At 43.2% G+C, this 14018-nt stretch overlaps 1 protein-coding gene and 1 long non-coding RNA gene across 5 annotated transcripts in view; one reads left to right on the top strand and one right to left on the bottom strand.

The window, feature by feature from the left end:
* Window positions 1-14018, top strand: part of CPM (carboxypeptidase M) — a 130344-nt gene that overhangs the window by 36798 nt on the left and 79528 nt on the right. The gene's annotated exons all lie outside the window — the stretch shown is intronic.
* Window positions 4334-14018, bottom strand: part of LOC137563780 (uncharacterized) — a 42878-nt gene continuing 33193 nt past the window's right edge. The window contains exons 2-3 of the long non-coding RNA XR_011030436.1: window positions 9760-9867; window positions 4334-4518 (exon numbers count right to left, since the gene is read on the bottom strand). This is a non-coding gene — a long non-coding RNA (uncharacterized lncRNA). The remainder of the gene's footprint in view (window positions 4519-9759; window positions 9868-14018) is intronic.

Genomic DNA, 14018 nt, shown 5'->3' with positions numbered 1-14018 from the left:
TCAGAGAGATTGAATATGCATTTGCTGGTGGGAGCGAGGGAATTAATGTTATGTTTGTTATGTTTTTTATTTTGGCCTTTACCTCTGGAGCCCCTTTTTTTTCTCCGGGTGGATGTAATGGGTTGGTCTATGGTTAGTGTGGGTGGTGGATCATGTTCTGGGAATTGTCTGGATGCGGCTGAACTATGGGATGGTGCGGGATCTGACTGGATGTCATGTGGGTAGGCGGACTGTTCGTCTCCTGCACTAGGGATGTAGGGAGGTCTAAAAAAGACAGCTCAGATATATTGGGTTCTTGTTGTAAAGAGGGGGCTGGATGAGATAGGACATTAATGGGTTTTAGGAAGGACCTCATAGAGGTTTGGATAGTATTGGGAATCGGAATTTTTGGAGTTTTTAGCGGCCGAGGGTTGGTGGGGAAAGCGGGTTTTGGTGAGGGGGGTTCAGTGTCACACAGACTAATCTGTGAGATCCTGAATTCGGAGAGGGAGGAAATGTCAAGGGTATGCTTGTTGATGATATTTAAGGAAAGGGCCGTGGGGTTAGTGATAGTGTGATCTAAGGAAGGTAATTTGGCTGTTTTTTTGTTTTGGGTCAGGGGGGGAGTGTTTTTTTGGGGGTGCTGCTCTGCCGTCTCGAGTACATCGGCCGAACCTTCTGGACTGCTTATTTCGTCAAATGGTCTTTTTTTGGGGTTTGTACGGGCTGGTGGGGAAGCTGGATTGGGTCTGGGTGTGGAATGAGTAACTTTGGTGGGGAGTGGGAGTAGTGCACTGATGGCTGCCAGAGGGAGAAGGGAGGGAGGGGGAGGGGGGGTTGGGGTAGTGGTGGTGATGGGGGTGGGTGTGGTGGGGAGTGGAATAAGGTTGGCCGTGGGGTGTGAGGGGTGGGGGGGAGGTGGGAAGGGGAGGGGTGGGGGAGGAAAGGGAGGATATTTGAAGGTGAGGGGTGGGGGTATGGAGAGACTCATGAGTGGGCGGGGAGTGGGTAAAGGTAATTGTTTGGGTGGTGGGTGTCCAGGGGGATGTGATGGGAAATTGGGAGGTGGTCTGGGTTTTCGTTCACGTTCACGATGCTCCGCATAGGCCAGGCGGTCTCTGTTTAATTTTTTTATTTTATTGTCAATGGTGTCGCGTTCAAACTTCATAACCCTCGATTTTAAGTTGGACATCAATGGTAGATATTGTGGATTATCATGGTGCAGAGCCAAGAAGTCTTTACAATTGTTAATAACGGGCTGAAGGTCTTCCACTAGTGAGGTACGTTTTGCAATGATCCTTGACATCATCCCTTCGCCACAAGTCTCTAAATATTCGTACCATTCTGTACAATATATAGGGTCATTAGGGAATGCAGAAAGGGTTTTCACCCTGATGCCATCTGGTGAGATTTTTTCAATAATGTATGTTTGCTGCATCGAAATATCAGCTAAGTGAAAGAATTCGTCTTTCAGTGCATTCTCCAGCTGGACAAAGGATGGTTTTAAATCAACAGTTACTTGTGGGGGTTTGTTCTCATCTGAGTTGGTGGGCTGGGACTCCTTGACATCAGGGTTACGTTTAAACTGTGCGAGGAGATCAGTTCTGTGTGTTGAACGGTCAGTGATGAAATCCATGATCAGGGTCTCCAATTGGTGTCAGTGCCCGATTCCGAAGATGGGCCAAGCGAACTTGAAAGAAAATAAAGCAGAGGGACACCAAGAGCCCCAATAGTGTAATTCGTCTTGGGGACAACAAAATAAATGAGAAGTTAAAATTATACTCACAAACCAGGGTTACCAATAGGCAACCACTGTATAGGCAGGTGGGGAGAACAATCCTGACCCCACTCAGGAATAAAAAGTCGCTCTCTGTAGACAGGAAGATAGGGTAACAACCCTCCACCCAGGGTGGACTCAATGTAGTGTACAAGATACAGAGGCGCCAAAAGAATAAAAGGTAATTAAATGAACTTAAAAAACCAACTGGTTAAACAGAGGAGGCAGCGGTGGTCTTACCCCCTCCAAACAGACACAGGCAAGGACTGCGATTCAGACAGTCAACAATTTATTCGGAACTCCAAAAAACAATGCAACGCGTTTCACGGGCCATACATCCCGCTTCCTCAGGCAAAATACAGTAGGAGTCACAGCTGCAGAAAATACACAAACAGACAACCAGAGGCATAAAATCGTCAAAGTGCTGATATGAATACGTAAATTTACATTTTGCATTACATTTTAGTGACAAGTTGTGCGCGGGTTATAAATATTAGTTTCAGACTGATAGTAGTCTCATAGGTATGCTTGACAGCTATAGAATGGGTGGGGGGAATGTTAAAGGTGCATTGTGCTAAACAGAGTAAGACCAATGATAAATACAAACAAATATGCAAATACATAAAGTAAAAAATTGGCTGGGTTTGCTGCCGGTTGTTGTGGACATCATACAGAACAACAGTGAATAGTGGGTGAAATTGGGAGAAAGGGTTGACATGGTCTAGAGGAGGAGGAGGAACAGAGGGTGTTGGAATGGCTAAAAAACAGGTGGGGTGTTTTAGGCAGCAAGTAAACAAGAGTATAAGGAGAAGGCAGACTTACCATCTGTATTATATCAGCGAGCTCGGCGCCTCTGTAATGCCAGAGGACACCTGAGTTCATTAAGTAGCATGGATCAGTATGAGGAATGTGAGAGTACTTCCGGGCGGAAGTGTGTCATAGAGGGGCGGGGCCATCATGTGTGTAAACTTTGTAAACCCATTCTATAGCTGTCAAGCATACCTATGAGACTACTATCAGTCTGAAACTAATATTTATAACCCGCGCACAACTTGTCACTAAAATGTAATGCAAAATGTAAATTTACGTATTCATATCAGCACTTTGACGATTTTATGCCTCTGGTTGTCTGTTTGTGTATTTTCTGCAGCTGTGACTCCTACTGTATTTTGCCTGAGGAAGCGGGATGTATGGCCCGTGAAACGCGTTGCATTGTTTTTTGGAGTTCCGAATAAATTGTTGACTGTCTGAATCGCAGTCCTTGCCTGTGTCTGTTTGGAGGGGGTAAGACCACCGCTGCCTCCTCTGTTTAACCAGTTGGTTTTTTAAGTTCATTTAATTACCTTTTATTCTTTTGGCGCCTCTGTATCTTGTACACTTTTTTTTTAAAACGCTCACGCAATTGCTTGCCAAAGCGATTTTCTGAGCATTTTGCGTTTTTCCTATACCTTCCATTGAGGCAAATCGCCTCATAAATGGCTAAAGCACCGCTTTTCAAAGCGGATCGCAAACGAACCGCTCTGATATGAGCTCTCTCATAGAGAATCCTTGCACAAGCGCTTTCAGGGCGATTTTGAAAATTGCCTTCGCTTAAAATTTTACAAAAAAACGGATATAATGTGAACAAGGCCTTAGTGAATGGCAGTTGCTCTGTCCAGCTGCCAAAAAAAGTGTGCAGGGAGCAGGAAGCTGGCCAGCATCATTGTATAATTCCTTTTCAGGGAATTTCTTTACAAAGAATAAGAGCCTTGCTGAGAATCCCCTATGAAGAGATGGGCTAGTCCAAAACCTGTCGGTTCTGTCAGATTTCTACTACCTACTATAAGTGATAGCAACATAGGAGAATATGAATTTATGGCTCATTTTACTCTGCAAGAAAAATACTTCTAATTTGTGTTTGTTTACAAGCATTTTAAATTTTAATTTTTTTTTCACGCTAGTGGTCCTTTAACCACTTCGGTACCAGCAGCCTCTGCCCCCTTAAGGACCAGAGGCTGCTGGTACACTAAAACGGCGCATACCGATGAATCGCTGCAATAATCCGTCGCTCCCGCCGGTCACGCCGCTCTGTCCCCACCGCAAGCTGCTCTCTCTGCCGTCTCTATGACGGCAGAGCGCTGTGTGCCGGTCAGGAGCCGCTTTCATTGGCTCTTGACCCTGTCACTCAACGTAAGCCAATGGGAACGGCTTACATGAATGACAGGGCCAGGAGCCAATGAAAGCGGCTCCTGCCCGGCTCACAGCGCTCTGCCGTCATAGAGGGGGCAGGGCAGCACATTGCGGCGGGAACGGGCGGGGACGCGCGGTGAATGGGACATAGAGCTTACGTCTGGTCAGAACCACAGCGCCACCCGCCCGACGTAGATTTGTAGTGCGTCGGTCCGAAATTGGTTAAGATTAGACTGCAATCTTGACTAGGGACAGGGGTTATGTGATTGGATCTGTGCTGTGTTGCACAAAAATACTACAATACAATATACCGGTAAGTTGTGCACTATTATGTAATAACTCATGGGTCGATAGTGCCTGCCACCCTGTGTTAAATTGTTTTTACGTTTCAAAGTAATGACGTAACAGTTGTAGCTTTACTGGAATATGTACTTTAATAGAATTGTTTAAATTTCACCGTCTGTTGCCTCAGATTCCCCTGGCGGAAATGTCCTGTGAATGATTTCATTGCAGAGTCCATGCTTATTTTGGCAATTCTTTGTCAAACAGACTGTGTGCATCCAGAGGGCTTCACATGTGGTGACATCATTGAGCTGTGTGTAGGGACATCATTGTGATTACAAAGGCTTTTCACTGTAGCTTTTGCTGTGTGTGTGGTAAAATCAACAAACACAATTGCTAACTCCCAGCTAGAGCAATTTTCTGCCTTTATCTGGTCAGCAGACACCAGTCAGCCAATCAGGTGTACTTTTATACAACCTTTGCCTGCTGTACCAAATCAGGGATTGCATAAATTAGCATTCAGGTGGGAGGCTTCGGTTGGACGCAATCGTAGATTGCATCGGTTACAGGGACGCCCCATGTAGGCACATCTCCCACACGGTCCCCTCCCTAACCACTCACCTGTCCACCACATCCTGGAAGCTGCAAAAAAGAAATTTAAAATCACAAACACTGGTTCGCACGACAGCCGGGACCCCCAGTCTCTCTCACTGGCTGGGGCCCCCGGCTGTCGTGCGGACCAGTGTTTCTGTGTGGTAAAATGCCTGGAGGTGTCAAATACTTATTTTGTATCTTCTAGTCTTTGAGATAAGCATATTAAAAGAGCGTTTGTACATGTATTGTTTACAGTGCACTATGCTATTTGGGCCATGGGATTTATTGTGTGAGACTTAAGATTTTATTACCTGAAATAAAAAGTTTTTTATGGTTTGGTTTCAATGTGCTCATGCTTTGTAAGCAGCTGCATCTGCTGAGCTGGATTTGGCTCTTTCACCTACCCCACATACAGGGCTGGGCTTCTTCCTAGGATGAATAGATGGCCAGGGGCAGTTCACTGGCACAATATGTTGACTGCATGCATTGTCGCATAGTACCGTCACATAGTCCCTCCTTTCTCTTTGTGGCTGCAGCAGTTACAGTCTTTGTTACCTTTTCGGGAGAAACTTATGTGTGTTGGGGGGGGGGGGGGGGCATATTTGGTGAAAGCTGGCCCAAGGGGGTGACAAGTATAAATCCAGTCCTGCTTATGTGAATGCAAACTCAGCAGTTCCCTCTCTATGTGACCGATTGGTGTAGAAACTGGGTAATAGGTACACATAAGGTCTGATTTAGCAACAGGATGAGATCAGCAGCCATATATCTCCTACTATTCATAGCTAAAAGCATAACTACATTCCCACTGGTGACATAGAAGTTTCCATCTTGCATAATAATGCAATATCCAGTTCAGACGGTAAGTGCCACACTGCTATTTGTCCTTAATGTACAGCTTTCTATAAGGTTACTTTACACACAAAAGCTCCCTGCTATAAATAAGCATGTCTCTCTGCAGTCAAAGATAAAACATTATGCTAGGTACACACAATACACTTTTCTGGCAGATTTACTGACCAGATCGATTTTTTCCAACATGCCCGATCTGAATTTCGCTCGATTTTCCAATAGATTTCCATAAAAGTGAACGGAAATCGATTAGAAAATCTTTTAGAAAATCGATCGAAATTAAGAACGGACATGTTGGAGAAAATTGATCTGGCAGGTAAATCTGCCAGAAAATTGTATCATGTGTACCTAGCATTAGTCTTGCAACCTGCTCTTAATTTGCATACACATGCTTTGTTGGGGGCGAGTTTTGTACAGACATATCACTAGCCTTCAGGCTAGAGGTGCATTATTTTGCTATGGTGGTTGGGTGGGGAGAACTGCAGGTGGGGTAAGTAGGAGAACAATGGGCTTGACCAAGACAATCTGCCAGTCTAGATCTCTTGCTGTCACATCAAGGGGAATTGGGGGGGGGGGGGGGCACCATACACAAGCCAAGAGTTATTTTTGGCACGTGTATAGGGCTTTAGTAGGCACACTTATAAGGCTTCCTGGAAAACTTGAAACTAAACCTATTAACCTTTCTATAAAATAAAAAAACACATTTATTGTTAGAAATTGTAATAGCTTGGCTAATGTGTTGGACTGCTGGGGAAGTTTTGACTGTAGTTCCAGTTTAATGTATTTTGAAAACTACCTGGACTTGTAATGCAAGCTTTCCACGCATGGTCTAACTATAAGCTGAAACTTTAGGAATCCTAGAATTTGGCTGTAGATCCCAAAACTAGTGGGTTTTTTATCAATAGCAGAAATATTGGGACTTTTTGTGCCATGATCTACTACATCACATCATGATTTTCTAAACTAAATCCTTCTGTTTAACTCAATATGTGTATATTGCACAATGTGAAAGAGGAAGCTGGTAAGAGGTGAAAGGTCACGCTGTTGTAGCGGCAACTTGATGTGTATGCAGATAGTCAGTAAATCACATCAGTCCTGTGTTTCTGCTTTGTCTACTTGCACTTTCTGTTGAACAAGCTTAGTGTAATTCATCTATTGTATAAAATGCAGCAGAGACTCCTACATGCTAATATTGTAGGAGACTCCTACATGCTAATATTGTAGGACACCCCCTGTCCCCCACAATTCCACAAACACACATCCACACAGACATATACTGTTATCAAAATCAGATTAAAGTGGTTTTGTAATAAAATGTTATCTATAGTCTAAAGCACAGGTGTCAAACACAAGGCCCGCGGGCCGAAAGCGGCCCTCCTTGCCATTTTATTGTGGCCCTCCAGAGTTTCAAATGTGCATCATTGTAAGCAGTAAAAACAGCAGCACACTGGGGGGCACACACATGCATATGCAGGAGTGTGTGGCGGAAACATTAAGTGCAGGAAATGGTCCCCCCCACTTCACACCCAAAATGAGGGTGTCAAAAGGTCAGCCTATCTACTGTGATTACGGTAAATGGTTGAAAGCAAATCACACATAAAGTTGAAATACATGCATTTGTGTGAAAGGATCTGGCATAACACAGTGACAGACCAGTAATTCGGCTGTATTGATGCTTCCCATACCTTTGTACTGCATGAAGCTAGTGCCTGGAGCAGTCAGATCCATATAAAATATGATTTGTAATGTGGAAGGTGGTGCAAAATGGTAGCACAGACATATGGTAACTACCTGGATATGGATCTTTCAATACGCGGCGAACAAGTTGAAGTCTATGTCCTGTCAGTGCCGCGCAGCCACCTGCAGGACGTAGATTTCAACCAACATGGTCTGCAAGCCATTAACCTAGGTGTGGTAGCTGCATATCAGATTTATGTATATCACATTATTAGGCTGTGTAATTAATTTGGGGGCTTTAAATATTTATGCATGGTACTAGCATTATATTTTCTACTTCCACATTTTGGTACTTTTATCTTGTTTTACCAGTACTTCTTTTAGCAGCACATTTTATTACTCATGTGCTACCTGCATTAGCTGGCTCGAGCTAATAAAACACGCACATATTTTTTCACCTCATTCACCACTTCAGGACCAGAGCAATTTTCACCGCTCATTTGCTTCTCATTAACTTGCATAGGCAAATATCTACGCCCTTCATATCACCATTATCTGAATGAGTCCTTGTTCTTCACATGCTTCCTGAGTTTGCAGTACACAACAACAAAAATTATTAGGAAAATCTATTGTAAAATGGACTAATCCATTTTCAAGCTGCATAGATTTGCATTGACATTTGCCTAATTCTGCATCAACTTACAATTATTTGCGTATTTCAAGTAAAGTACAAAGTTGGCTCTGAGACAAAACTTTGTACTAAAATGCCTTTTAGAAATCCTCGACAAAGGAATATGGGGAACAAAAAAACACCTATAGAGGTCCACTGCAGGTAAAAGCAGTTTTATACTAAAATGCCTTTAGGCATCCGTGGCATATGGATACAAAACACAGAACACCTATAGATGTCTGTCACAGTTTAAGGGTTAATGTGGGTAGTTGACATGATCTTGATGTTGAGCAACAAGCTAGCTTTTGCACTTTTTTCTTTAACTGTCCTAGGGGACGGTACAAAAAGGCTCTAACCATGAAAAGACACTTTGTTATATACTCCATGGAAATTTTCTAACACATTGACTCTTACTTTGTTCCTTGCATTTCGCGGTAACAGAAAAGGCTGTGTCACCACAGGTGTTCCACTGTCGCGTTGGGGATTATGGTGGGTCTGGATGCTCCGCTCCAGCTATCAAGGCTTAACGGACAGTTCTATGCCAGGTGACATCCATATGTGCCAACTTTATTGTTAACAAAACCATTACTGTCATTTACTACAAGTGAGCTTTGTTGTCAGCAGCTCTTCAGACCCATAATTTCACTTCTTCTTTTTATTTCCTATAAAAATACACTGCCAAGATGTTATGCAAAAGCTGGTTTCTTATGAATAATGTATTATAAGTGGTGAAAGCACATCTTTTTTTCCCTTCCGGATTATGCAGAAGAAGCCTAAACTCACTCTAACTGGCCGGATGTTACACCATCTGAATATGTATACGATTAGTGATAAAATGCTTTGAATGAATAGAAATCAGTGTCCCATTTGTTTTATGATACAGATTATATCTAAGTTTCCCCTTGACGTTTTATAACTCTGTTAATTGTCTGAGTATCTCAGTACTAAAGGAGACTTTAGAAACCTGTTTATCCCAAGAGTACATAAAAACCCCACCTCAGGGTTCTGGAGTGTGCGAGCAGCCCTCAGGTTAAGTTGCATCCAAAAAAAACCAGGCTCTTATTGCTGTTTGTGACTGAACAGCCACACTATCTGGTGAGCGCAATTTGAAATCAATTTTTAGTGTGCTGCACCAGTGTGATGTGGGGCTGGTAAAGGTTACAATATCTACCTGACGTTATTATCCTATATAGTGTGTTTTTTTCCCCTCTGTTTATGTTCCTTGTGGATGCAACTTAACCTGAGGGCTGCTCGCACACTCCGGAACCCTGTGGATTATAACTGAGGATAGAGAGTTGTGTGAAACATCACCCCGGGACACCGTAGAAGCGCTTGCACCTTTGTACTTATATATTTGTGACTTTTATGGCGTGGCGAACCAGCAGTAATTAGAGGTGGAAGAGTATTAGTAGTGGGTGGAGCGCAACCTCTCTGTGAACTTTTATAAAAACACCACCTACCTAGGATGTTCAGAGCTGGATAGCAACTGGAAAGTGCACTGGTTAAGGGCACTACCTTTTACTTAGGAGACCAGGGCTTTGGTCCTTGGGCAAGACCCCCTAAGGCTTTATAGAGGCATCAGTAGCTGCAGCTTTGGTCTCCTAGACCCCTTTTGTGCCATGTGTGGTCCCCTGCCCCACTTTGTCCCCTGAATGTTGCATGTGAAATTCCTCCTTGTCGCAGCACCAGGGTTGGTAGCACAATAGCAGCAATCAACAGCAGGCAGCAGTGGACATGTACCCCCAATATTCAGGCAACTTACCCCCTCAGCAGCGTAGTGAGCCTCAGCATCCTCCCCCATGCCGGCTCATGAAAATGATGTAATCGCCAGGGCAGCACCAGGTTCGTATCCACAGGTGATCGTAACCACCTGTACAGATGAAAAACAAAAGTGACAGATGAAGAAAATATTTGTACTGAATATTTTTACTAATATATGTAGTTGTCAGTTATTAATTTAAATAAAATGTTAGTTTAACTTTTTGTTATAAATACAGTAGGTAGAGTGTAAAAAAAAATTACCACCTCTAACTAACTTTTCTTACTCAGGACACAACTAAAATGTTAATACGTACTCTTATAATATCACATCTGAACTATTGTAACATACTACTTTACCGACTGGCACCACTCCAATTTGTACTGAACTCGGCTGCTGGTCTCATTTATCTTTCTTCTTGCTGCTGTTCCTCTGCTGCTTTTCTCTGACAAGCTTTCCATTGGCTACCAATTAACAAGAGGATCCAGTTCAAACTCTAACCTACAAAGCTCTCTACAATCTTTCTCCCTTGTACATCTCCTCACTAGTGTCCAGATACCAACTGAACCACAATCTCAGATCTGCACGACCTTCTTTTGTCCTCCTCTAGAATCACCTCCTCACATTCACGTATACAAGATTTTACACGTGCGTTACCCCTCCTCTGGAATCACCTGCCACAACACATCCGTCACTCTTTAACCTCTGATATGTTTTAACGGGCCCTTGAAGTTGTACACTAGGACCTAGTCGCGGGCCAACCTTAACCACTTGAGGACCACAGTGTTAAACCCCCTAAAGACCAGGCCATGTTTTGATAAATTGGCCACTGCAGCTTTAAGGCCAACCAAGTGATCCCCCCCCCCCATTTTTCTCCCCACCAACAGAGCTCTCTGTTGGTGGGGTCTGATTGCCCCCTTCCTCCCAGGTGTTTTTTTTTTAATAAATATTTATTTCTTTATTTTAACAATATATATATATATTTTTTTAATTTGATCATCCCCCCTCCCCGCCAGCCAATCAGCATGATCGGCTGTCATAGGCTTCAGCCTATGACAACCGATCACCTCCATAGCAACAGAGGGGACAGCTGTGTCACACGGCTGTCCCCAGTACAGCGCTGCTGCAGATCATCTAACAGTCTCCCGAGCGGCAATCTCCTGCAGTAGCCGGCCCCAGGACTTGATGCCAATTGGCGTTAGGCGGTCCTGGGGCTCCCTCCGCGGCCACGCCCATTGGAGTGGGGCGGTCTTGAAGTAGTTAATGTCTACTGGCTACCTTCCTCCCTTGTAAAATTCTCAGGTGTCTAATGCCCCCCCCAACCCCTATACAGTTCCCTGGTGTCTAGTGGTCTTTCCTTACTGGTACAGTTCTCTGACGTCTAAAGGCCCCCACCCTCCCTGATTCAGTTTCCTTGTGTTTAGTGCTTTCCCCTTACCTCCCCATATGGCTTTTCTGGTGTTCTAGGGCTTCACCTCCAATATAGCTTCCCTAATGGTCTAGAGTGGGCCAAACATAATACAAAGTGGAGGAACCACTTGATGGCCAAATTTAATGGCTCTGAGGGCCAGATTTGGCCCACGGGCCGGAGTTTGACCTGTATGCTTTAGATTGTGTGCTCACAAGGGCGGGGCTCCCTTACCATTTTGTGTCTTGGAATTTGTTACACATTTTATTCTTGTTACTTTTGTCACTGTAATTACCAATTCTGTATTTTGTACCAACTCTGTATTTTGTATATTGGTGTATAACATTATGTGTATTATTTTGTACCTCATGTTTGTTTCTTACTTTGTACAGCAGCACAGAATACTGTGCAAGGTTTTAGGCATGCACATGAAGAGTGCTGTCAAAAGTAACTTGTATATTTGACGAATGAGTGAGTGGCTGGTGACTGTGATGGCCAATGAGGCATAGGAATAACAAGCACTTGCTATGTCCTATGTCCCAATTCAGCTCAACAGAACTGTGCATGGCTGCGGTAGCAATAGCAGATAGCCATGACCCCAAAAGTGCGATAGCTGTCTGTATGTTGTCACTCACCTAGTGCTTTGGCAGTTGTGGCAGCACTAAGGCAAGGTTTGTGATGTGCAAACCTTCATCTTAATAAATCACCATGGCATTGTCTTGGTTGGGATTCAAACCAGCGCTCCAAAGTGAGACTGTGACTGATGTATTATGTGTTGGTTTGGTGCTGATAAGCTAGTCAGGATTCCTGCGCTTTCCATGAAATAAATGTGCCTTACAGACTTTCAGTGTCAAAAGATGTCTTGATTAAAATGACCAACACCACAGAATGAGGCTTCTGGTAATTCTAGCTGTCTGCAAAGTTAATTATTCAGGTGTTACAACGTTAGAGGAAGTTAGTAAGGTGATAGTTTGCGTTTTTTCTTGTACTCTTCGTTAGCACTGAAATGCTATACTCTCTAAGGTGTAATTCCAGTAAGCATTATTATTAGTAGTAGTTATATATCATTCCATTGTTTTATTTGCACAATTTCTGCTTCCCATAGTTTCTTAGTAAATGCAGTAGTGAATGTATACTCAGAACTCAGTCAGAACGTCTGTACTATAGCGTTAGAATAATTGTTCTAAATATGTTATGACTTTGTATTTGTCCTTGTCCTTTCTAGTTATTATTTATAGGGACACTAATAAGAACAAAAAAACCCACTCACTCTCTAAAGACTATATACTGTATGTACAATATTTACAACCCCCGTGTCTCCAAGAGCCCACTTGCCAGATCAAATCGCTATGGTCACTTGGTATTTTTATAAGAGGAGGAAAATGCTAACAATACTAGGGTATTTGTATTCATCCGGGCCACACTGAAAGCAATACTGTTCCATTTCTAAAACTGAAGTTACACCTTAAATTGTGCAAAAAAAAAAAAAGGTGACAGTTCAGTTCTGCTTGGAGAAGCAGCTTTTGTAATGTTAGCTGGAGGGAACAGCATTATTTTTTTCAAATAATCATAAACCTACTTTGTCTACCTTTAGAGGGATAACTGTCACATTTGCCCTGGAGGCTGCAGTGACATTTGGTATTAGAAGTCCTTTCTTTTTCATATTCCAAAGCTTATTGTAATCCAATATTCTTTGCTCTTCCGTTTGATGTCACCCACAAACCTGTTTGGTGTGGTCTGTTCTCTAAGATATACATGAACCTAAAATCTGTAAAGTGGGAATAATGTAACGCTGAAAAGATTGTATCACAGAACTAGGGTAAAGTTACAGTGGTCACACTTGTTGTTGGGGTATGTGGGGGCAAATACAAATACAGCCCACACTTGCTATGGTGGAGGGATATGAGCAATGCCAACACTCTTACTATTTGATGGAGAGTTAATTTGCCACATTTGTTATAAGAGGGAGGAAAATGGAGGTATTTTAGATCTTAAGGCAACAATCAGTGGTTAAGTCAATTTTTTCCATCGCTACCCCGCCCATGGAAGCTGCTTCATCATTCCCTGCACCGTTTTCCTTCCTCTTTGCTTCTTAGACACAGAGTGTGTGTGTCCCCTTTTACCTAGCGACAAGCGTGTATCCTGCCAGCCGACAAAAATTGTAGGCACAATTTTTGTTTAGTCAAACCTTCCCTTCAATATTTCCAGTTGACTGAAACTTTTGAAAGATCAGAGTATCACACATTTTATTTTTTCCTCAATTATGCACAAATTATGGAGAAATCTGATCTGAAAATTAATGCATAGATAATATAAACCTATCATACCCTATTACATTTTCATTAAAAAAAATTAAAACACTTTTAATTTTGTTTACTTTTATCCTGCAGTATGTGGTCAGGTTTTCCAGTGCAAGAAGTCCCTCCAACAGATGATTGCTGGTTGTAAATGAAAGTAGAACACCAGGACAAAGTGCAAAAACAAATCCCAGACAAATTGTTAGCGGTAGATAGGACAGCAAGGCGGGAAGTTGCAGCAAACACTGACTCAGGAGGTCACAGAGGTCCCGTGAAAGAGGTTACAACACCTATCTTCTAGGATTGTTTGTTAAGGTGTCCATACACTTATAGGGCCTGATTCACAAAGCGGTGATAACTCAGTTATGACGCCTAAAAGACTTAAGGCGTGATAAGCCGTGCACTGCTGAGTTAGCACCGCTTTTGCTCTTTATCGCGCGCAAAGTCCCGCGCGCAAAGTTTTGCGCGCGCAATCGTGCAATTCCGCGCGCAGCGCCCATAGGGTTTAATGGGCACATCGCGCGAACTGCACCGTGCGCCAGGCGATTGCGCGCGCA

Source organism: Hyperolius riggenbachi, chromosome 3 (assembly GCF_040937935.1).
Source record: "Hyperolius riggenbachi isolate aHypRig1 chromosome 3, aHypRig1.pri, whole genome shotgun sequence".
NCBI classification, from domain to species: Eukaryota; Metazoa; Chordata; class Amphibia; order Anura; family Hyperoliidae; genus Hyperolius; species Hyperolius riggenbachi.
This window is presented reverse-complemented; position numbering and strand designations above follow the sequence as displayed.